Source organism: Hippoglossus stenolepis, chromosome 9 (genome assembly GCF_022539355.2).
Source record: "Hippoglossus stenolepis isolate QCI-W04-F060 chromosome 9, HSTE1.2, whole genome shotgun sequence".
NCBI lineage: Eukaryota > Metazoa > Chordata > Actinopteri > Pleuronectiformes > Pleuronectidae > Hippoglossus > Hippoglossus stenolepis.
In genome coordinates this window covers 6,118,006-6,141,146 of record NC_061491.1, presented here as the reverse complement: position 1 = coordinate 6,141,146, position 23,141 = coordinate 6,118,006, and the positions used below count along the sequence as shown (strand labels likewise).

General features: G+C 42.4%; 1 protein-coding gene and 1 long non-coding RNA gene across 3 annotated transcripts in view; one reads left to right on the top strand and one right to left on the bottom strand.

Moving 5' to 3' along the window:
• Positions 1-23,141, top strand: part of sema4c (sema domain, immunoglobulin domain (Ig), transmembrane domain (TM) and short cytoplasmic domain, (semaphorin) 4C) — a 103,320-nt gene that overhangs the window by 26,728 nt on the left and 53,451 nt on the right. For both annotated transcript variants that reach the window (XM_035165755.2, XM_035165756.2), the window contains exon 2: positions 6,744-6,877. The gene's annotated coding sequence lies outside the window, so the exon portion shown is untranslated. The remainder of the gene's footprint in view (positions 1-6,743; positions 6,878-23,141) is intronic.
• LOC118114958 lies at positions 13,788-21,806 on the bottom strand. Its single transcript, XR_004697522.2, has 2 exons — positions 21,635-21,806; positions 13,788-14,698 (listed from the first exon to the last, which is right to left on the bottom strand). It is a non-coding gene; the product is annotated as an uncharacterized LOC118114958 (long non-coding RNA).

Below are 23,141 nucleotides of genomic sequence, written 5' to 3'. Positions count from 1 at the left end.
ACATGGGCTGGATAAACAATATCCCAAACAGTAACATAACAGTGCAGAGTATTTAGAGTGCATGTACAGCCTGATAATAGCAGAGTCCTTACCGCTGTGGGGGTGAAATGCTTTTGAAAAGGGATGATTTGTTGGACAAGGATCTGTAGCACCTCTTAGTTGTGGCCCTTAAAATAACTAGCTTCTTTCTTTTGACTAATATCTAAATACACGTACAATTTACGTTAGCATTTTACCTTGGATCTGGCATCTCACTAACTGAAATTCTTGTTGTAACTAAGTACTAACTCCAAGACTTTTTTAAAGCTTTTCATAAATTTTTGTCCATTTGATTGTATTTATTTAAGATCATTCGGGTGAAACTTAACATGATCTAATCACACTCTAGACATATGTCAGGTAGGTGATAAGTGACTCAGTCATATAAAAATATTTATCAGATCAAGATCACTTACAGATGACAAAACAAGCAAAGTGCTGTACAATTTTTCACAGCGATCGACCAGGGCATCAAAACAACCTATTTTCTTACTGGCTTTTATTTTGCAACAGCAGTTTCCCATTCACACCCTTCCTGGACATTTGACTGGATGGAAAAGTTGACACCTATAAAACGTGTGGTGAGAAAAGCAGAGAACAGGAGTGAGAGAGGTCCAGTGAAAATCCGTGCAAGGAACGAAGCAGGTTTTATTGGAGGGCGCCTCAGCAGGAGGGATTTGTCAGGCTTTACTCCTGTATGAGACAAATATTAGGATAAATCTCCTCACAGCCCTGGGCCTTGTGGAGAAAAGGGCCAAGCCAGTGCTTTACCATCACATCCTCCCACTTATGTAAACAGATGTCTCATACAACACACACACATGCATGCATGCACACACACACAGCAAGCTCCCACCCCACTCATTTTACAGGGCTTTCCTCTTGTCATGCACCTCAACACTCGAAAGCACACTCACATCAGTTCAGGTGAATGGACTCTCTGCCCCCTTTTTTTCCCTGTTTCCAAACAGATATAGCCTTGTGGAGAACTGAATGTGCCACTCGTACATATGTTGTGGATATATTGACAAATGAGAGTGTTTTTCTTGCTGCATACGTTTCTCGCTCAGTTCAGCTCACACACCAGGTGCTGCTCCTGTGTGTTCTGGCATAGTGAGAATAATAATCACGGCTCCTCAGCTCAAATCAATATCAGTTGCCAAAAGCACCGACGCAGGCTCCGCTCCTCACTCAGGAAATGAGTGGATGATAGTGGAAAGGGCCCACTTCACTGAGAAAAAATATAAATCACAATCACTTTATCTGTCAACACCAACAAATGCCTTTTTTTTTGGTTTGTTTCGTCACAGTGCGGAGACAATAGGACTTCAAACCGCTCATTCACTCTGCCAGAAACTTGGAAGATGTGTTTTTCTGACTGACTGTGGTGCCAGAGGCTTTGATAGCATCTGTGCTGCAGGCTGCAGTAACAACGTTCAGAGCTGGCAAACAGGTCTTTTCCTCTGGCACTGAAAATGTTAGGGCGGTCATGAAGTATTGCAAAAAGTTTACCATCCATCTTACCAATGGGTGCAACCATTATTTTAAAGTGTTTTTTTTTCTTTTTGAGCGCCTTTGCGGGAGGCAGGACTTCATTTATAAATTCTGCTGTGGAGAGCACATGTGTTTCTTTACAGCACATCAACACACGCATTGGTTCTTATCACCAAAAGCTCTCGAATCTCATTGTCTTTCCAAGTTGACATCTTCGTCTATGTTTTCTAAGTGTATGGCTCCTCTTTTTCATCCTGAGATATGATGAGATATTAGCATTCTTTTTGTCCTTCAGTTTTGCGTCTGTCGCATATTTAAAACAACATGTCCATTCAGTGGTGGTGAATCCTCTGGAAAACCTCCTGCTGTTTTCTTGAATTGTTTCACTCGGACATTATCTGGAGGAGAAACTCCAGAGAATGTCCGCAGCAAATGACACAGACATTTGTGCACTCACATACAGCCTCGGCGGATGATGTCAAGAGATCTCAATGCGTTTGTGAAAGCAGCTTCATAAAGTGCATACTATAAACATTTTATAACTTGTAATTAATTATAAGCCATTATCAAGACCAAAGTGTGGTTGCCCCCCCCAAAAAATGTAATGCTGTTAAAATGTTGGCAATCAATAAATAAATGATTAATAAGAGGTCATATAGTCCAACTGGCTGAAAGGATTTTTTCACAAATTGGCAATTCAAAAGTTATTCTTATTAATGGCTTTTAATTGATCTGTAAAGCTTTAGTAAATCATCTATTAACATTAATGAAGCCATTACTTTGTACTTTAAAAAAGTACAAACTTTAACAAAGTACAAACTGCAAGTGCAGCCATCACTGTTAAAATGTCAGTATCTTCTCAAAAGTTCATGACATGAATAGTAGCGTGGAGCAGAAGAAATATTTCACATCCAGGCCTCAGCATGAAGAATACAGATGCTACACTGTCAGCTGTATATCAGTCATTTCTGTGGAACACTGAATAATCGATCCTTCAGTTGAGCGCGGATTGACGACTCTCATGAGGGATCTCAGTGAGAATAGACTCTGTCATGCGGCGGTGCTGATAATGGGCCCTGCGAACGGTGGCCCACTCTAATTTTAGCTTGTAAATCACAACCCACTAGTAATGGGCTGCACTTAGAGGGGTCAGAGTTTACGAATAAATCACTCTGGAGGACAAAGACTGTAAAGTCAAGCTTCCCAGCTCAACCTTTTGGGGTTTTGAAAGGGGTACGCGGTGGTGGGTGTGTTACTGCTGTGGGTGGAGTGATAGGGGGGCTGGCAGTTGGCGTTCATTCCTAACATCTAGCTCTGACCTTGGCCAGATGTCCAGCAAGATGGAGTGTGTGTGTGTTTATCTATATGTGTGCGTCGTCGGCCAGATTTTCACGAGTGCTCGCCTCTAATAGGGACTGGCAGGCATTTTGTTGGGCTTTATTGCCACATGCCTCTTCCAATCCTGCCGCTGATTAGAGCTGCCATTACTGGCACAGACACACACACACATGCACTCACTCTTACGAGGCAGACCAACACACTTTGGCAAAGGCTCAAAGCTCGGGCCTTTGCATGTGATTAGCATCCTATTGCGTTGTCTTGTGCAGAGATCAAACGGAACGTGGAGTTGTGCTCTTGTCGAGGCAGATTGGAGGAAGTGACGGTTACATCGTTGCTCCACTTTTATTCGGCTCATCAGGGTGCTGTCAGCTTAGACAATGTCAAATTTGGTGCAAAGCAATTAAAGGCCTGGGTTGCCACAATTGGGCCTGATGGGGAAGGCTCATGTAGAGACAGCGTGCATCAACACACACTTCGTCATTAGTACACACTCTGCCATGCTCCCACACATGGGTGTACGACACATCCACCCCCACACACATACAATAAGCATGCAGGCGATTAGCTCAGAGAGTGTAGGTTTAAACTGTTAGTCATTGCTGACTCACAAGCGGCTGGCCGGCGTCCACACAGCCACTCACTGTGCTGCCTGTCAAACACGCAACGCAGGCAGCCAGCAGCTGGAGTTGTGTGTGTGTGCATGTATGAGTGTGTATTTGTGTGTGCAGGTGTTTTTGAAATCCTGCTTTTTTAACAAGATACCCCCTCACCCCTTTTCCTCCTCATCCACACCAACCCTTTTCTGCCTTTTGGCCTCGTGTGTCTTGTGTGTGTAGCTCAAATGTTTATTTATTGAGTATATGTGTGTGTGCACTAAGCTGTCTGCAGACATCCATATTTACGTGTGTGTGTGTGCGTGTGTGCGTGTTCGCGTGTGGGTGTGTGCGTGTGGGTGTGTGCGTGTGGGTGTGTGCGTGTGTGTGTGGCGCCTTGCAGAGATTTGGCTGCTGTGTTCTCCTGGATGAAGCCAATGGAAAGCTGAGGTCTGGATGACTTACTTATTTAGGAAAATTCTACCAGAGATGGCCAGTAAGCTGCCGCGCTGTCACATAGTTGCACATGTGTGTGTGTGTGTGTGTGCGTGAGTGAGAGTGAGTGTGTGTGTGTGTGTGTGTGTGTGTGTGTGTGTGTGCGTGAGTGAGAGTGAGTGTGTGTGTGTGTGTGTGGATGTCCCAGCCAGTGGCCTCAGTAGCAGCAGTATATTTCATTTTGGAGAGAGACATTTTTCCTAACAGCCTTTAAAGTTATTCTGCTGCTGTTCAGGCTTCAGTAGACGTATGGCCGGTTCAGTCCCACGTGGAGATGCACACCGTCAGGTTAAGTGCTCTACCAGAAGATTTTTACACACTTACACACATGCGCTCGCTCAGATGGGGAGTTAGCCATGGCCATGACATCCTTGATTAGGTCTAAAATTCACTTTCCAGCACATTTAATTAAAGTAACTCAATTTTAGAGACCCAGCCATCAAATTGTTTCAGAGGTTTACGTAACCTGCTTTTTATATTTTCTTGCAACAGGATTTATCCAAGCTTAGGGTGTTGTCTCCTTCTAGAAAAACAAGTCAACAGCAGGTTTCATATGGTCCTGCCAAATGAAAACCATGAAGGATTAAATTATCCTTTATGGGTCATTTTGCTACTTCTTAGGTTAAATAAACTGTTAAATATGTGTTGGATTGTTTGAAAACTGCCTTGTCACTAAAATAAAACAGGTCTTTTCCTCTACTTTAATTGCGACAGGAAGTTGGAGGGTTCTACACAATGTTTTTGTGTGTGTATTAGCATTGAGTCAATAAAGTCTGATGAACATCACAGCTTTTCCAGTCGATATCGTGCAGTGCTGTGTGCACAGAGTGTAACTGAGTTTCCAGTGTCTACTTTATTGACAGCAGTGAATGAACTGTGATGGTGTCAGAGGTTCTGGTTTTGCCTTTGTATGCTCCCTGTGTGTAACACTAGCCAGCCCATATATTACTGACAGGACCCGCTTGGCCCTCGGCACTCTCAGTGTGATTAGTGAGCCACTGATGCTGACATGAATCTTAGCCTCCAGACACAAACTTGAACATAACACACACACACACACACACAAACACACACACACATTGGCTCGGACTTGGCAGTTAGTTATGTGATCTGCAGTGTGAACCATGGAATCCAATGAACGTGAGCCTGGAGCACTGAGGTGTGTGATTGCGATGAGATATGTGAGGCCTGGTACGTCAGAGAGTGTGTTTTCATGTGTATAATTCCACAGTAAACCCAGGCACATTTTTCACATTAGGCTCAGTTCTGGTAAACTTAACTGTGTTAATGCCATAGCAACAGAAAACCATCAGAGGAACAGAGAGCTGCAGAGGCCAAAGTGGAGGAACATATCGTTGCTTGTTAGCCATGTTGGATCAGCCTGTGTCAAATTCGGCTTCACAAATGAGGAATGTTTTTTCACACAGTTGTGGTTTCGATTCATGTTTAGTGTAAACTTTCTGAACTGTTAACTAATGGGTTGGCCTGCAGAGTTATCTCCCTCAGAGAGCTGATTTCTTTCTTTGGCAACTCTTTGAATGAAAAACTAAATGCTAGAGGGGAGTAAGTTCACAGAAGATATAAATATGTTTTCCCGATATACTACATATTTGGTCAAATTGAGTAAAGAGCATTTCGAACCTAATTACCTCCACCAAGGAGGTTATGTTTTCACCTCTGTCCATTTGTTTGTTGGTGTGTTTGTTACACAAAAATAACTTAACAGTTTTGATTCAAACTTGGTGGAAGGATGTGGTGTGGATCAGGGAGGACCCCATTAAATGTTGGTGCCAATCCAGATCAGGGGACGGATCCAAGAATTGTGAGATACAGTGACATATTCACAGATTTCACAGGCATATTGAGGGAACTGAGATCTATGAGTCTGTTTAACTTTGTGCAGCTTGTCTGAATTTCTGGGAAGTGTTGGGCCTTGGCCCAGATATATGGTTGAGTTTGTATTACCACATAAATAAGACGGTAGCTAAACAAATCATAAGGGAGAAAAGACATAACACCAGATACTGGTGAAAGTTTATTTGCCTTCTTAAGCAGAGCAGCACTAAATGTAATCTCTCATTCTTATGAACGTCACGTGATTTGATTTGCTGAAAGTCATGCTGTCACGTCTGGGCTGACCTTTGTTCCACCATGCAGCTCATTTCAGCACTTTATTGTCCATATTGTAAAGCTGGTGTCAGCTACAGCACTTACTTAAAAACTTTTTTGTATTGTAATAAAGTTAAACAACAATTACTTTGTTAGCTTTAAAAAACACAGCAAAAAATGAAATACTCTTCCCTTTGTTGTGATTGTACTGTACTGTCAGCAGTTGACTTGGTAGCTATAGTAGTTCACCAACTAGCCAGCTGAGAGGGTTCGTACAACCACATATTTTCTTCTACATTCTGGTCTGACCAGGATTCTAACTTTTTTGCGTATGTATGTGATTTTGTATGTGAACGATTGCATATTTTCAAAGGGATTGTTCACCCAAAAATGAAAATTCACTCATTATCTACTCACCCCTATGCCGATGGAGGGTGGATATCAAATCTGTGAATATGTAAATGATTGTGCTTGTATGATTTATGTTTGGATATGTGTGCAGTTGTTGTCTGTAATACACAATAATATGACTGAAGCAGACAATCTCATGTATGCACATAGAAGTGCGCAGATACACACACACAACACACACACACACACACACACACACACACACACTTCCATTCCCATCACTCATCAACCCTCTTTTCTTCTCTTCGTCTCCTTCTTTAGCCCAATGTGACCTTCATCTGAGTTGCGTGCCTCCATTCAACATTCACGAGGAAGACAGAAGCGAAAAACAACTACTGAAGAGGAGATTAAGAAGAAAGCACAGAGAGGCGCGAGGGAGGAGAAGAGAAAAACAAGTAAGAAAGTGGAAACAGAACAGAGGGCGGAGGAGAAAAACAGAGCAGCATCTATTCTGCCTGGTCTGAAACCTTCTTCTGCAAACGGCACGACTGGCAGAGCGAATTAGAGAGTGGAACAGAAGCGAGAAGGGAATGGTTAGGTTGAGGCATGTAAAATGTGCAAAGAATCAAACGAAATAAGAAAGTGAATATGAGGGGGGAAAAGGGAAACCTCTCATGAGGGGCGGCGCTTGTCAAAACAGGATGTGGAAATTGCAGATATTTTCAGGTGCTCCTAGAAAGAAATTATTCCGGTGCAAGAGAAAGAGCAGAGAGACACATGAGCTGAGAGTTCAGAAAAAGCAAACAAAAGGAGGGAAAATGAGAGAAGAGGTTCAATTTGGATGGGATATTGGATTTCAGATATCAAGGCATTTTGTTAAGAAAGATGCTGAAGGTGTGAGAGTGTGTGTGTGTATAGTGTGTATCTGGGTCGATCACACCTTTTTCAGATTGTGCATGTGCGAGTTCAAGTGAGGTGGCCAGAGTTCGCCTGAAGCATAGAAGTGGAACACAAACAAGAAAGAGGAGAAGAAGAAATGGGAAATGACCACGCACATAATTTCCAGTTTAGGTTTACAGAAAATTAAGCTTGTGATTTTCGCCAAAGGACAAGGCTATAATTTCTGCTTTTATAGTTTTGGTTTGATTTACTCACTAAAATCTCCAGTAACCAGTGTCCGACAACCCAGCTGCCTCAATCCAGATGAGAGATGTTGATAAAAGTTGTACTTCAGTTATTTCCGCGCGCTCACAACAAATTTTCTAAGCAGCAGTAAGTGGTATACACAGTAGCCTTTTCTGCCCTTGGTTTTACCTCTCAGGCTACACACAGGCTGCACTAATCCTGTAAATGGTGGTTTCTGGGGTTGTCGGTCCAATCCAATTGGTATGGCCAAGGGGAAGGTACTACAGAGAAACCAGCGGGGGCTATATCCTTGCCAAAGCCAGCGTCTGATCTTGCCAGTGATAAGTCAGAGGATCTGCAGACATTACTTGAAAAAATACCTGAGAACATAATGTATTGAGGAAAAAGTGAGTGAGAGAGAGAGTTTGAGAGAGGAGTTTATAGACTATATGGACGAATAGCTCTTACAAATTGAAGAGCGAACGAGGACAAAAAGAGAGCGGCAAAAAGCAGAGGAGGTCCAATTAGCTGCTGCTCAAGTGAGAGTGAGACATCTTATCTCTTAGCAAAGACCCAGGATAACAATTAGAGCCTTTTATTAGTGAAAAAATGAACTTTTAGTGGACATTTCGTGAACTGTCGCAGTTGCCTCATAATATTACATGGTAGCCACTGCCGGCAAGTACCATTCACTTACAGAGCCATGTTGATAAACGTATGGCCCAGATTGATAAATACCAGAATAAGCCCTTAATGCCAATAATGGACGGTGCTCTTTTTAGAAAATATCTAAATGCAGCAGTAATAACCAAGAGTTATTATGTATTCAGCATTTCAACTAACAGAAAGATTACATTACCTGAAGAATCTATCAGAGCCCATGTACTTTGATGGCAGCATCTATAATATAGTATCAACAGCCATGCTGCCTTTACTTCTGACACCAAACCTATGCCCTTGTCATCGTAGGACACTGGATATCACTTTGTGTGATATGTATGCGTGTGCGTGTGCGTGGGTGTGTGTGTGTGTGTGTATGAGGGGGGGGAGGGGGTTAGTAGGTGGCCATCTTTTGTTTGAAGTCTGTGATGAAGGGCTCTCTCATTTACAATCAGTTGTCTGTTTGATCGAGCGGCCAGGAGCTTCATCAGACTTTAGTAAATTGCCTCGGATGAAAAAAGTCATTTGTATCCCAACTTTCACCCACAGAATACAGAGACATGTGGGAAGGAGAGGGATGCACACACACACACACACACACACACACACACACACACACACACACATTGACACACGTAAACAGAAAGGCGAGAAAAAACAGCCTCAGGCAACACTGCTCTTCTCCTCAATCCATGTTTTTTTCTTTCATCATGTGTGTTTCTGTCTCTCGTCACAATTCACTCGTGTCTCGTTCTCTCTAATAATTCTCCCCCTCTCTCTGTCTGTCTCGCACATTTCTATCTGTGTTTTTCACAGTGCGCGTTTATCTCTGCGAGGATATTGGTTGCCGATCATAAATAGCTCTCCTTTGACAGGCTGCCATCACAGACACCAGGAAGGTTTGGGGGAGGGAGTGGTGGAGGTGAGGGGAGGTGGGGGTTGCAGGATATGACAGTGAGAGGAGAAAGATGGAGAGAGCCATAGAGAGAGGGAGGAAGAGGAAAAGCAAGAAAGATAGAGGTTGAGGTTATGCACATAGATGAAGCGTGACATGCTTCAGGTATTTGGACATAAATGGGCAGCAGTTAACATGCACCCCCGACACACACACACACACACAAAGCAAGAATTGTGATGTTCATACACACCAACACAAACCTGCACATTTTGATCATATTTCAGTGACCATCTCCCTGTCATCGAATTGAATTTTCTGTGTGCTGTAATGCAAACATAATTCCTCCTCCATGTTTACCTGTGGTCCTCATAAATATATACATATGCTTTTACACAACAGAAATTCTACTAGAACTACAACAGACTGCCCTCTCTGTTTGTCTCACGTAACAGAATTACTTTTTTAATTTACTTTTTCTTTCAGCCGCATGCAGTTTGGCATTTTCCGATCGCTCAGTAGCAACTGTCAGTGAAACTCAACACTTCCTGTAATGGATTTTCACATTTAATGTCTGTCAGTGCAGCGAGGGGAATAACAAGTAAATATAAGTAACTGGAAATAATTTGTGATTTCAAACAGCATTTCAGTTTAAAAGAGAAACTAAGAACAACTGGTATGTCTCTGTTTTAATGGTCGAATTTGCTGAATTTACTATATCAGCCATTAGAGTCAAGGGAATTGCCCCTCTGTTTTTTTGACCCAGCCATTAGTAGCTCTTTTTATGTTTGTGCTGATGATGGCCAATTAAATGCCTCTGCGCCGGTGACAGCCAGGTTGTCAGTCTGTCCATCCCATTGTTCTGATTTGAATTCGGTTGCCAAAGCTCAAGATCATCGTGACCTGACAAAACATGTTTTTTGCCTTGTGAACGCGACACCTCAGGAACACCTCCAGGGAAGCCTTTCAAATTTGCAACAGAAATTCACTTGGACTCAAAGATGGAGTGATTATAATTTGTTGGTCAAAGGTCAAGGCTGAAGTGACACTATAAAACCTTTTTTTTTTGCTCATGAACATTTGATCTAAATCGAGAGAATCTTTTAAAATTTTCTACAAATGTTCACTTAGACTAAACTAACCGGTTAGATTTTGGTGGCCTCACAAAACCTGTTCTTGGTCTCTTGAACCTCCACCTTAGCCTCCGGTCTACATTTAGAGAACTTCTTCAGATTCTGAGCAGTATATAACTTTTTCAATGTCGTAGACATATAAACTCTTAAGTACCCTGTGACATTCACACACACATACACACTGGTTCCCCAACATCAGCTTTGATGAGGTGAACGTATTGGAACCGTCTTCTTCCTGCATTCCCCCATCTTCTCCCTCTCCACGCAGCAGCAGCTCTTGACTCTCTATTGATCCCGGCTTATCTTCCCGTAAACCTGGACCCCTTTTCGCTGCTCCTCGTCTCGCCACCACCTGCCCTCCTTTTCTTCCTCATCATTGCTATCGATCAGCCCGTGTGTTCAACAAAGTAGAGAGCAGGCAGTGGTTAATGTAGAGCCGGGCCGAAGGATCGCTGCTCATGGTTTGCGTATCACCTTTCCCACCTAATGGGCCCAATCAGGCTCTAATAGACCCTGTGTTAGTGCACTCTCGTCTCACTGCTCTCCCCTTTCACTTCTCCTCTGTCTTTAACAAATATCTGACTGCACTGTAAGTCTGCCAGAAGCATTTTCAGCTGATGACTGTTGATTTCGCCAACTGATCAGATAGCTGTCGTTTGCAAATTTTCTAATACATTTATACATCCAGGAAAGGATTTGCCTCTGCTGAGTGTGCACACACTCTGTCAGGAAAGTCCTGCTTTGCATTTGATACAGTTATACAAATTCATACCTGGGATCTGCCCAGTAGAACCACAGTCTGCTGCTGCTTGCCACTGGGAACTTCCCAGTACTGGAGGATCAACTCTTCTGTTGTCTCCTGACCCCTCTCAGTCACTGGGATGTTTAATGTAGCTGGGTTAAGTGCCTTGCTGAAGGGCACCTTCTTTGTTAGTGTCTCTTGCAATTTTCCTCTGCAGCCAACCTTTCCAGGGCTTGTGAATAAAAAGTTAACTCATAAAAAGTGGTATTGAGAGAAATGAACAAGGATTCAGAGTTCAGTGTTGACAGAAAGACAATTTCTCATAATAACATTATTAGCTGCATGCAAAAGTTGATGAGACTGCCATTACCTGCCTGACATTTTGAGAGAGGAGTTCAGTCATTGCAAATGAAAAGTTGAATTCATCAGCAGAGCTTGTGCTGTTGTGGCCTTGGATGGTCCCATGTGACTACAAGTTTATAATTGTTAATACAGAAAACTTTTAACATTACTGAGTTTGTTAACTTGACTGCCACTGTTAAATGTATAGCATTTTTACCGAATGCTAAAAAGCTTTTTATCTAATATTTGTGATATTTGACAAAACATACACAGTGTCACTTGAATGGACAACTGACTCTGGCGTTGCTCTCAATGTACTTGCGTAGTAAATGAATATTCAGCGAAGATTAAGATGAGGCACAATAGGATGGAGAGAAAAGATCTCAATTGGATTTAGAGAATAATGAGAAAGTGAGCATCCCTAAAATGTCTATTATGAGCTCTTACTGTGCAGGAAATATAAAGTTACGCTAAGTTAACGTTGAACCACTCGACTGGCTTGCAATTTGGATGGTTTACAACAGACACTTTGGATAAAAAGGTTGTAAATTTGTTTTCTACTTCCTAGTTTGGATCGTTTGGCCCTTTATCTTCATATCCTTGTCTGATTTACAAAATGACCCAAGCTGTAATAAACTGAAATTATGCTTCAGTACAATACGACCCTTACTTGTTTTTGTGTATATGTTCAAGGTTACTAACTATTACTACTAACTAAGTTTTGTCCATTTACTTCAAGAATACTACGCATTTTATTTTGGGTGTATGTCTCTGCTCTTATCTGTGTTAGCTTGAAAAACACTGTCCTGAACTCACAAACCCCACAGCAGAGCCTGACATTCACAACCTCTGATGAACATGAGCAACTTAGTGAGAGAAACGCTCTGAAGTCAGATAAATCTAAAAAGTGAGGGTGGTTGGGGTATTGGATGGAGTTAAATGAACTGAAAACAGCAGCACTGAGAGTTGATGCACTCAGAAAGAGTATCAATATGGGCCAGTGGTGCAGATGGGCTGTTTCATATGTTCAGACAGCATATTGAACATGAGACTATGAAACAACTTTTGCCTCCTCCAAGGCTCCTTGAAAAGCCATAGAACTAGAAAAACAGATGAATATACATTATAACATCAGTATTTTATATCCCTGAATAAAAGACCATGAAAGCTTCAGCCCACAAAGTCTCTCAGACCCTCAACATTTACACTACAGTCGGCTGTCTCTCTCTCTTCCTTTCAGTCCTGTTTTTCCTCTGTTGCTTCTGACATTCTTTTCATCTCTCTGTCAGTGTAACCTCCCCCTCTCCCCCCACCTTTCTGCCACTGAGGTGTGTGGGCTGTTTCTATAGGAGTCCAGCTAGGTGTAACCTTTCTGCCCTGTGGCACCTTACTGGGATCCAGGGCTCTGGGCTCAGCGTGAACTCCTGAACTTGACCCAAAAGAACAGCTCGTAGAGCGCAGAGGGGAGAGGACAGAGAGAGTGGGAGGTTAAAGTGAAAGAGTGCTATACTGGACAATTAGCCCCCCAAGGATCATAGTAGGCGGTCTCCTCAAGCCAGAATACACTGCGTGTGTTTCAGTGACTGGCATCCAGGGAGAGAAACTGAAGCGAGAGGGAGATAGTGTGTGCGTGGGCGTTGGTGGCATAGTGTTTCGCAATCACACGCCCAGCGGTTGTTGTTCCAATGTGAGACAGTGCGTCGGGTGCCCGTAGGCATCGATACGACCATTTCTAATATTCAGAGCTGATTATGGAGCTAAAACATACAGTGGTGAATACTTTTTAACGAGCTCTGAAATACAACAGAGAAAGTTTTTCTGCTTTTTTGTTTTTCTGGATCTGGCTGGCGGAGCAAAAGATTATATTTGATCCATGCCCTGGTTTCAACATATATGTGTTGAGATTGAGGATGTGTGCACAAAACATGTGATCAAACATTCCTTTAATGTTTTGTGTGTGCGCACAGTGTATGTGCCTGTATGATGCTCATTCCTATATGTCTGTGTGTGTGTTTGTGCAAATGCATGCATTGCATTGTGTGTGTGTAGTGTCTATATCCAGTCAGTAAATGTGTACAAAGGATAGCCTTAGTCTGAATGGATTTGTGTGTTTCTAAGTTCAGAAGCCAGTTTGTTGCCTTTAGCAAGGCTGATCGACCCATGACTACACAGTGATTATGGACTGGTGCCTGCACCCTCACACTCACACGCAAACACATGTGCACTCATATATGTGCATCAATGACTTGTCAGAGTGCTATCCCAGCATCCCCCGGGCCTGCACACAGGGGCAAGCAAGTCAACCCAGCTAGTGTGCACGTGAGTTTTCCATTTTCTCACCGCACTTGTGTGCTTATCAGAAACAGAAAGTCAACCAGAGTAAAAGGAAGAGGGAGACATGGGGATGGAGAGGCTGAGAGAGGAAAAACACAGTGCATCTGCACATCCAGTAAGTAACCTGATTATTGTTGACTTTCTGCAGTAGGCACATTTCTTTAATGTCACATAAATGAATACACTGGTATCTTCAATCAGGTTAAAGGATCAAGCAGCTATTGACTGATAAACTCTCATAGACCTGAATGTCTTTGAATGGCATGTGTATGCCATGTAATGACAGAGAATAACCACATATAACCAGTAACAAGGAAGCAGATGTTCAACCGACCAATCAGCCCAAAGTCCAGTCCAGATGTCTGTGATCTTTAAATGGTAATTCTGTGACAAATACATAATAATAACTGACATTTAGATGGAACAATAATTAAGGACATTTATAAAGGAGCTTGAGAGCAGAGACAGTGAACCAAAGCATTCAAGTTACACACTGTCAAATTAAAACATTTGCAGAAAGATGATAAAACGCTGCATAGCTGAAGGCAAGATAACGTGTTTCTCGCTACGAGCCAGCCCTTTCAAATTACATGCAGTCATCTGAAACCATTGTTAAAATACATTTTTGTTGGTGCTGCTTTAATATCTGATCACAGACTTGTTGAAATTATTAGGTCATCATTTTATCCTTGGATTATGTCCAGACTGTTCCTGGTAGCTGCATCAAATATCTTCATACCCATCAAATCGAGTCTCTGGTATCGATGAAGCTTTTGTCTCAGATTAGTTGTGAAATACTGTAACTCCATATCACATCCACCCCCCAAATGTTTAATCTTGATCCGCTTCCATCAGGCGCGAGTCCACCACTACAAATCCCAAAGCACAGATGATCTCGCCATCTCATTAACTGGACGTCAGTCTCTCCGGTTTCATCTCGCCCTCTCCTCTTCTACGGCTACCTCAGGTCTGAGCAGGTGTTTGGCTCGCAGTCAAGGTCAAAATCAGATCCATTTCATCTGTAATCAGCTGGAGCCCCCTGGCACTGTTGGGAGAGATCAGAGTGCCGATCAAAGAATTAGAAGCCGACCACGCCTGGACAGCCGACATGGACCGGGCGGTGGTGTGTGGTTTGGTTGGTGGGGGATGGGGGTTGAGTGAGAGCTACAATAGGGATGAAAGCTTGAGATGGAGATTTGAAGGCCTGCACAGTCTCCCAGGAGAGAGACATGAAAGAGCAGGGTACTGGGGGGGAGGCAGCAGGGAGGGAGGCTAAGATGTTACACTGCAAGCTCTCATGGGAGTTTTTTTTTTTTTTGACGTTTCCATTAATTTGCAATAGGTTGTTTAAAGTCAAATGCTGTGCTCAGTTCCGCTTCAGTCTGAGGTAATTATGACGGGAAGCGAATTCCAATCACCATGTGAAAGGAAAGTCGATGACATTAACTTGATGCATTTGAATTGCTTGATGTCGTGCCGCTGGTTAGCAAATCATTAATTGTATGCTAATAAAGGAAATCATGCACTCAGGTGCATGAAAGTTGATGAGTGGTTTCACCTAGCAGCTTTAAAGGGGGATTTCAAACACTATTTTTTTGAGGACTTGAACATTGTGTCGGGGGTTTTCAGAAGGACACGACACAAAGCACGATCACAGTCTTTCACATTCATCTTCTACAGTCACACATTCACACTCTGCATGCAGCTGATCAAACCGCTCTTTGATTATCAGTCTTTCATCTGTGCTAACTCAACACAAACACAATGCACACAGTGTGCCAGCACCCACCCCCACACACACACACACACACACACACACACACACACACACACACACACACATGCAGTTCCATAATGTGAGGTAGTCAGCATAAGCACATCTGTAGCATCTGTATTCACAGATATCCTAGTTAATGCTATCTTTTCGATGCAGACTCACTCAGGCGTGATAGTGCTTCAAACCGTGCAGACTATCAAACACAAACACATACTCTACCTGCTCTTAGTGCTCTTCTGTGTCTTAAAATGAACACTCTCAGACGCTGAGAGCCAATATATACCTACTTTTTTAAATCAATGCAGTAGGCATGCAGAAGCTGTGTAATCTAATCTTTAGGCAATGAAATACGGGAAATAAGGGACACCACAGCCGCAGCGCAGGGGACGACGTAACCTGACGTCTTCTCTCATTTCTGTGTTGCAGTAATTTCAGTGTAAAGCTGCTTTCAGACATGCTCTGAAGTGCGGACATTTTCCTGAAATGTTCCAGAGAGGCTATGTGTGAGAACGCAAATGTCCGAGCCAGTTGCTCCAGAGAGAGCCCGTTTTTTAGAATACAGCAGGAAATTCATGTGAGCGAGTGGACATGTTGATGATGTTACTTACACCACAAATGAAAATTTAACAAAAATAATACAAATATCTGAGGAGGAAAAGAGGTGCCATACACGTAGAAGACACTGGCAAAGATGTCAAAACTTTGTAGTACTGCATCATTTCTGCAGCAGAATTTATACGTCATGTCAGTTCTTTATATGTAAATGTTTTTTATTTATATACTGTTTTCTGCTTGATGACAGTTTATTGCCATTCAACCATTCACTCACACATTCATACAGTGCATCAGCACTTTTTTCTAGTGGCATTTGCCGACTAGCATTTTGGTAACAGACACAGTATAAATGCCCACATCAGTGTTGATTCTCCATAGAACATGAACCAGGCATGAGTGTGCATGATGTGGTAGACTGTATCCATATCTGCTACATTAGCCCCACTCTATGAATAAAAGCATCAGCAATGTTCATCTTTCCTGTCAATACTTAGGGAAAAAAGCTTCTAAGTGAAATGTAGTGCAGTTTTATATTTCCATCCAGCCCTGTTGGATGCATGGTTCCACAGCACAGTGTGAATAAGTGAGAGGAAATAGCAAAAAAAAAAAAAAAAAATAGACTCCACGTTGACTTCCTTCACTTCACATCCCACAAGTCATCAATTTTGCAGGGAGTGCTGTAACATGATATTTTTTCACTTCGATTTCAGAGCCGTTTTGCTCTGGACTTGAACCTTGAAATTTTGTCTTTGATGCATCGCCACAACTGGAGCCATTGTGTGTTTTTACATTTATAGTCCAGGCCTTTAGCTAAAGCTGTCACACATAGCAAGTTGCAGTGTGTTCACTTGGATTCAAATCAGCAAAACTGTTTTTGAGGAACCTTCATGTTTTTAAAGCTGATCTCTCATCAGAATGTTTCAGCTGTAAACAACCATCTAAATTGGTGAAATTATCATATAAAATCTTCTTCCAAGTGTCTGTGGTGGGTTCACAGACTCCCCTAGTTAAATTTGTGAAGTGTTTAATTTACAACAATGAAACAAGGTGAACTTGGGTCCCAGATTATCATTTGGTAAGGAATCTTTTATCATTAGGGCCCGAGCACCGACAGTGCGAAGGCCTTATTGCTTTTTGTTTGATTATTCAGGAGAATTAGTCGCATTTTTGATGGCTTGAACATACTCGAAAACTCACTCAACAGCGCCCCCTAAAATGCAGCAATTCCGTCTGGTATAACTGATCTTCACGAACTTCGGTAAATACGTGTATTTGGCACCAATTTGATTAATGCAACAGGAAGTCTGCTGTTTTTTTTGGGCCATTTTGGCCGTTTTACACATTGTGTATCTTAACAAACTCCTCCTGGAGGTTTCATCAGATCAACTTCAAATTCGGTGAGTGTTATCTTAACATGATGAGATTAAAAGTAACTTAAATTGTGAGTTTTCATCACACGGTGGGACAGTGGCGTGGCATCAAAGTTTGATTAGACGCCATCAAAACACAAGGTTTATGTATCTCGGACATGCATGGTCCAATTGACTCCAAACTGGATATGTATGACAGGAGTCCCGGCTTGATGACTTCTACACAGAAACCATGACTTAAAATCACAGCACCCGCTTGTGGCAACAGAAAATGTCTTGTTTTTTTGCACGTCTTACACTTTGATGTACTCATCCTCGTCCATTGACCACAACCATGTCAAACTTTGTCAGAAGAGCCTCAAGACATTGATGATGAAGTCTTATGGAAACTGTAAGTTTTTGTCAAACAACGTGTTGTAAAATGTCAACGTTTTGCCATGACACACGGAATTGCTGTAACTTCAGGGTACTTTGTTCAATCTCCCTCAAACTAAATGTGTGTAATATAAATAAATGTAATAATGAAGGTGAACATAAGTTCTGACGTTCACAGAGCCGCGGGTTGCCGACGCCTGTGCTAGACCAAACAGAAAGTCGTCTATTTTGAATTAAGTGGCCATTTTTTACCATTTACACATGTTGTATTTTGACAAACTCCTCGTAGAGCTTTCATCAGATCAACTTTAAATTCAGTTAGTGTCATTTCAACTCTATGGAGATTCAAAGTTGTTCAAAGTTTTAGTGTTCGTCACACGGTCTGACCGTGGCGCGACGTCAAAGTTTGATGATTCACCAAAAAAGAGGGATTTATTTAACTCCTCTGCGCATTGTCCAATCAGCCTCAAACCTCTTTAAAATTATCACAGTCCCGCAGTGATCAGATCCATATGTCAATATTGACTCATCGTCCCAGCGCCACCTGCTGGTGACAGGAAGTGGCATGTTTTATACTGCTAATGGCTGCTTTACAATATACAGCTCAAATTAGCTCATACAAGTCATAGGACCATGGTCAGAATTGTGACATTTCCTCATACCGTGTAAACATTGAGGTGCGCCAAAGGAGACGAAGTTGTCATAACTCCTCTGTGCATTGTTCAATCAGCGCCAAAATTCTGTCACATGATCAGACTCCAGGCCTGAACAGCTCCATATGTCAATATTAACTCATAGCGTCAAAGCGCCACCTACTGATTTGCCATTAAACAGGACGTTTTTTTTAACTTCACTGCACATTGTCCAATCAGCCCCAAATTGTTCAGGCTTCATCAGAGCCCCAACCTGAACAGATCTATTTGTCTGTATGTAGTGATAGCGCCACCTACTGGCAACAGGAAGTAAGCCTCGTTTTACAACTTTTATTCGATTTACATAAAATGTTCACTGTGTGGTCTGCACTTGATGGCTTAGACCGTAATAGTTTGTGTTTGTTTAATTCTCTCTAGAGTTTATGAGACACATGTAACGTAACGTGACCCACAAAGTCAGGACTTCAAAGTGAGCAGAATGACCCAGAGTCATGATCCGACATCATCGATTAATAACTAAATACATGTCAGTTCTTGTGAAGATTAACAGAGACAAGCACATACACACACACACTCCTGCAGACAGTAGTTATTCCCTCAGATTATGAATCAATGCTGGATTTTAACTTCTAGAAGGTTTTAACTAACTTAAGAAGTGACGCCCCGTTTATCGAGGAACATAAATATGAATTCAGCAGGTTTTTATAAAGCGAGTGATTAAAAACTTCAGAGGAGCAGTCACTTGTTGACTTGCGGAGAAATGCGCCTCAGTGCAGTGGCACTGCTAAGGGGGGCCAGGTGGGGCCACCTTGATACAGTAAAGGCTATAATTAGAGTTTGGCTGATTTTTGAATTAAAACCCTTATTTAGTAAATTATGGCACAATTGTAAAAACATTAACAGTCAATAATATTATATTTTCACCAGGCCTGATGCGCCCGCGAAGTTTGGTGAGTTTATGATTATATTCAAACCGTCAAAAAAGCCGTCAGCTTTGCTTTGACCTCATTGTATCTCTCCTGAAGTTTTCTCCAGTCGGTCTGAAACTCAGCAGAGTCTTCTTTGTTTCACAGAGCTGGATATTGAGGACAGCACTGAAATTCTTCTCCTGTACCATTAATTCAAAGAGCTCCAGATTTTGATTTAGCAGATTCTCTTTCTCCTGTCTGAGTTCTGATTCCCGCTCACTTGCCTCCAGAATTGTAGTGTCATCTGCCACCTTTTTCAAATTTTTCATTGTCGCCACTTCCTCACTGGGCTCCTGATAGTCATTGTACATGATGAACATTTCTTTCATCTTCTGCAGTTCTTGTCTGCTCTTGTCTTCATTCTCCTTTGCCCTCAGTTCTGCAAGGTACAGCGGAAAATGTATCAGCTGTTGGTCATTCATCTCGTGTGCCATTATGGTCTTTTCCTCGATTAACTGCACTGTTGAGTTTAGTTGTTCAGGTGATTACTCTGTATATGTTAACCCTTTGATACACAAACTATGCAAACCCTTTCTAATGCACAACATGGTTAAAAAATGACCCTTATTGATTTCTTGTGTTATTTCATGCATGGCTGGGTGTTTTTTTGCTATATTCTTTTATAGCTTATTCTTCCTTCTTCGTTTAGGAGAGGTTGCTTTGATGACATAGAAGATGAGTCTATTAAGGGCAGCTACGATTTGGAGGTTTTGGTTCTATGATGCTAGATGAGAATAATAATAGGGCTTTATGTTCAAGGGATATTAAACATCTGAAGTACATTTCCTGGTTATCTATCCAATAGTTGTTTTAAGATATTATGTGTCTGGACTTAAATGCAACTTTCCGTCCAAACCCGGCCGATCCCCGACAGAAACCTATCCGAGCCAGAATTGAACCCGCCAGGCGATCTGTTTTATGTGTCTGAATCCGACCCATCTCTGATGTTTTCCCCGATCAATCACATGAAGCATAAAATATCAGCTACCATGTCTGAACCTGACCCAAACCTGTATATCATCTCAAAATGCCTGGCCCGGGTTCCAATGGGCTTGGCTCGGGTATCCACACTTTAATCTGGAACAAATTGGTTGAGGGAGCAACAAACAGGCTGACACTTCCACACACCAGGGCGCTGTAAACACTCATGAATTAACTTTAAACAAACTCTTTGCACTTAGATGCATATTTTTTTATTATATGTATTATTTTATAACTTCTATTAATTTTACATCCATATCAGTTCTGAAGCATTACTAGTGTTGACTTCAGTACTGAGTGGGTGTTAATGCCTTTTAAGAGACTATTATTGTGTCAAGAACTCCACCTTGAATTTCTCCAATGATTAATTGTTGAGAATCAACTATAACTATTAAATATTACTCAACTATTAATACACCAGCGCTGCGCCAACTTCTCACCATGGTGATTTCCTAGGGAGGGTAAGACGATATATAAAAGCTTGGAACCGCTGTCATCCTCCTGTCCACAAGGTGTGAAATCGTTTGATCCAGCTTGTTCTATTTAGGTGAAACGGCTTTTGTGTGTGTGAGAGATTGCACTTGTGTGTCTTTGTGTGTGTTTATTTTAAATGCTGCTGGTGCAATAAAAGGTGGAGGGATAGGGGAGGGTACGGGGCTGCAGGCAGGAAGGAAGGAAGGAAGGAAGAGAGCTGACGGTAGCTGCTGTGTTTGTTTTGCAGGGAGGCGAGAGAGGAGATGAAGGGTGGGGGGGCTGTCCGGTGGTTCATCCATACATAAGTGTATGTGTGTTTGTGTGTGTAGTGGGGTGTGGGGCAGTTACGGGGTTAATGGACATTAAGTCTGTCCCACTGTGATAGTAGTCTGGGTGGTGGATGCTGCGCCCCGGCTCTCTTTAACTTACAAAGGGGGCAGGGGTTGAGGTTATAGGTCAATCAATGCCTGTGAGGACTAGCAATCAGCTGGGACAGCAGCAGAGGTCAGTGTGTGTGTGTGTGTGTGTGTGTGTGTGTGTGTGTGTGTGTGTGTGTGTGTGTGTGTGTGTGTGTGTGTGTGTGTGTGTGTGTGTGTGTGTGTGTGTGTGTGTGTGTGTGTGTGTGTGTGTGTGTGTGTGTGTGGCGATATAGGAGGATGGGAAGGAAAAGGCTGCCAGGAAAGGAGAGGTGAAGAAAATGAAGGGCAGGAAGAGGACAGTGGAAAACAGAGAGATGCAGTGGTGAAGAGAAGAGGGCAGACAGATGGGGTTTGAAAACGTTCTTCCTCTCTCCCCCCCCCCGACATCCGCTCTCTTCGAAGAACCTACCCCGCTTTGCTTCTCTCTTCAGGGACTCATCTCACCTCCAAATCCACTCATCACGACAAACAAATGCACGCTGAACAAACGCAGACGCAAAAAGACGCATGTGCACATGAAACAACACTAACCGACAGGCGCAGCCATAACAAACCACTCAGCAACCTAATCAGAACATGTGGCCTACTTCTCCGCATGTTTTATTGAGCTCTCCATTGTGGAGTGCTGACTGACATTATTAGGCTGCAGTGTCTCAGCTCATTAGCTAAACCAGGCTCAACAACACCAGCAGCTAAAAGATGATTTGATACCGCCCGCAGAGTTATGTGACACGGCAGGACCTTAAAGAGGACGTGGTGAGAGACGGAGCAAGCAAGTCAATTTGTTCGTCAGCCGAGAGGGAGGCTGAACCTCGCTTTTAACGGCACAGCGTGGAGCCGTAAGAGTCGCTTTGATATAAAGAAAAGAGGAAGGAAAAAGTAAAAGAAAAATACATCATAGACTGACTCCAACCATCTCCCCCGGCGTTCATATAGTTCCCTGAAGGTGTAGCCTGCAGATTCTGTGGGCAATATTATCAGCAGAGTGCTGTCAAGTTAAGAAAAATATTCAGCAACACTGAATGGAAAACAGAACTGCAGCAAGCCAGTCTGTCCTAGTTGATTGTTATTGCTCCATAGTGACTGACTGGATTTTATATATTGGCACTGTATATACTCCCTCTGCTATATGCTATTAAAGCAGCTAAATGAATCACACTGACTGAACTGAGGACTGTGCCTTTGCTGGTTAGTAAAAAAGTTTGCACAGCTACTACACATGCTAGTGGGGTAATCTGTTACCATGTTTACTGACCACTATGTAATATTACAGATAATGGTGAAATGTAGTGTATTTAGTCGATTAATGTATCTCGGTGCACTTGAGGCAACTTAAACTGACTTGGCTTCGATTTTGAGCTACTTATAACTTCTGTTTGAAGAGAAAACATATAAAAGTTCACACAGCAAAATAAGTACCTTCACATGTGTTGTGCTACTTCTGTAGTTCTACTAAAGTACATTTTGTACACTGTAGTAGTCCTTCTTGCATTTAGCAGCTGTAACTGTGTTTCTTTTAGTCTGAATAATGTGTTTGTTCTCCTCGTATTTTTCAACAGTTTGCTCCTTGTTTGTGAAATATGCGGCTCTGCTGTTAGTTCCCTCGTCCATGTCTGTGATTGGTCATATGCAGTAAACCCCACCCCTGTCTCGTGCACGCGTTCAGATCTTGAAGAGGAAAACCCAACTTACCGAGTTGATAACCAGCTTCATGTGACCGTTTAGCCTGATTGCCATCGTTAGGTCAAGTTCACCCGGATATTCTCGGTATGTTGAACTTGCTTCGTAGTACAGTCCCCAGATTAGAAGACTAGATGTTTCAATGTTAAAAATGTATGTTTAAAAGTTTAAAATGTCATAAGGGGGTTACAAGTAGATTGCTGATGACTTTGACTTTGTCCATGGGTCCCTGACCA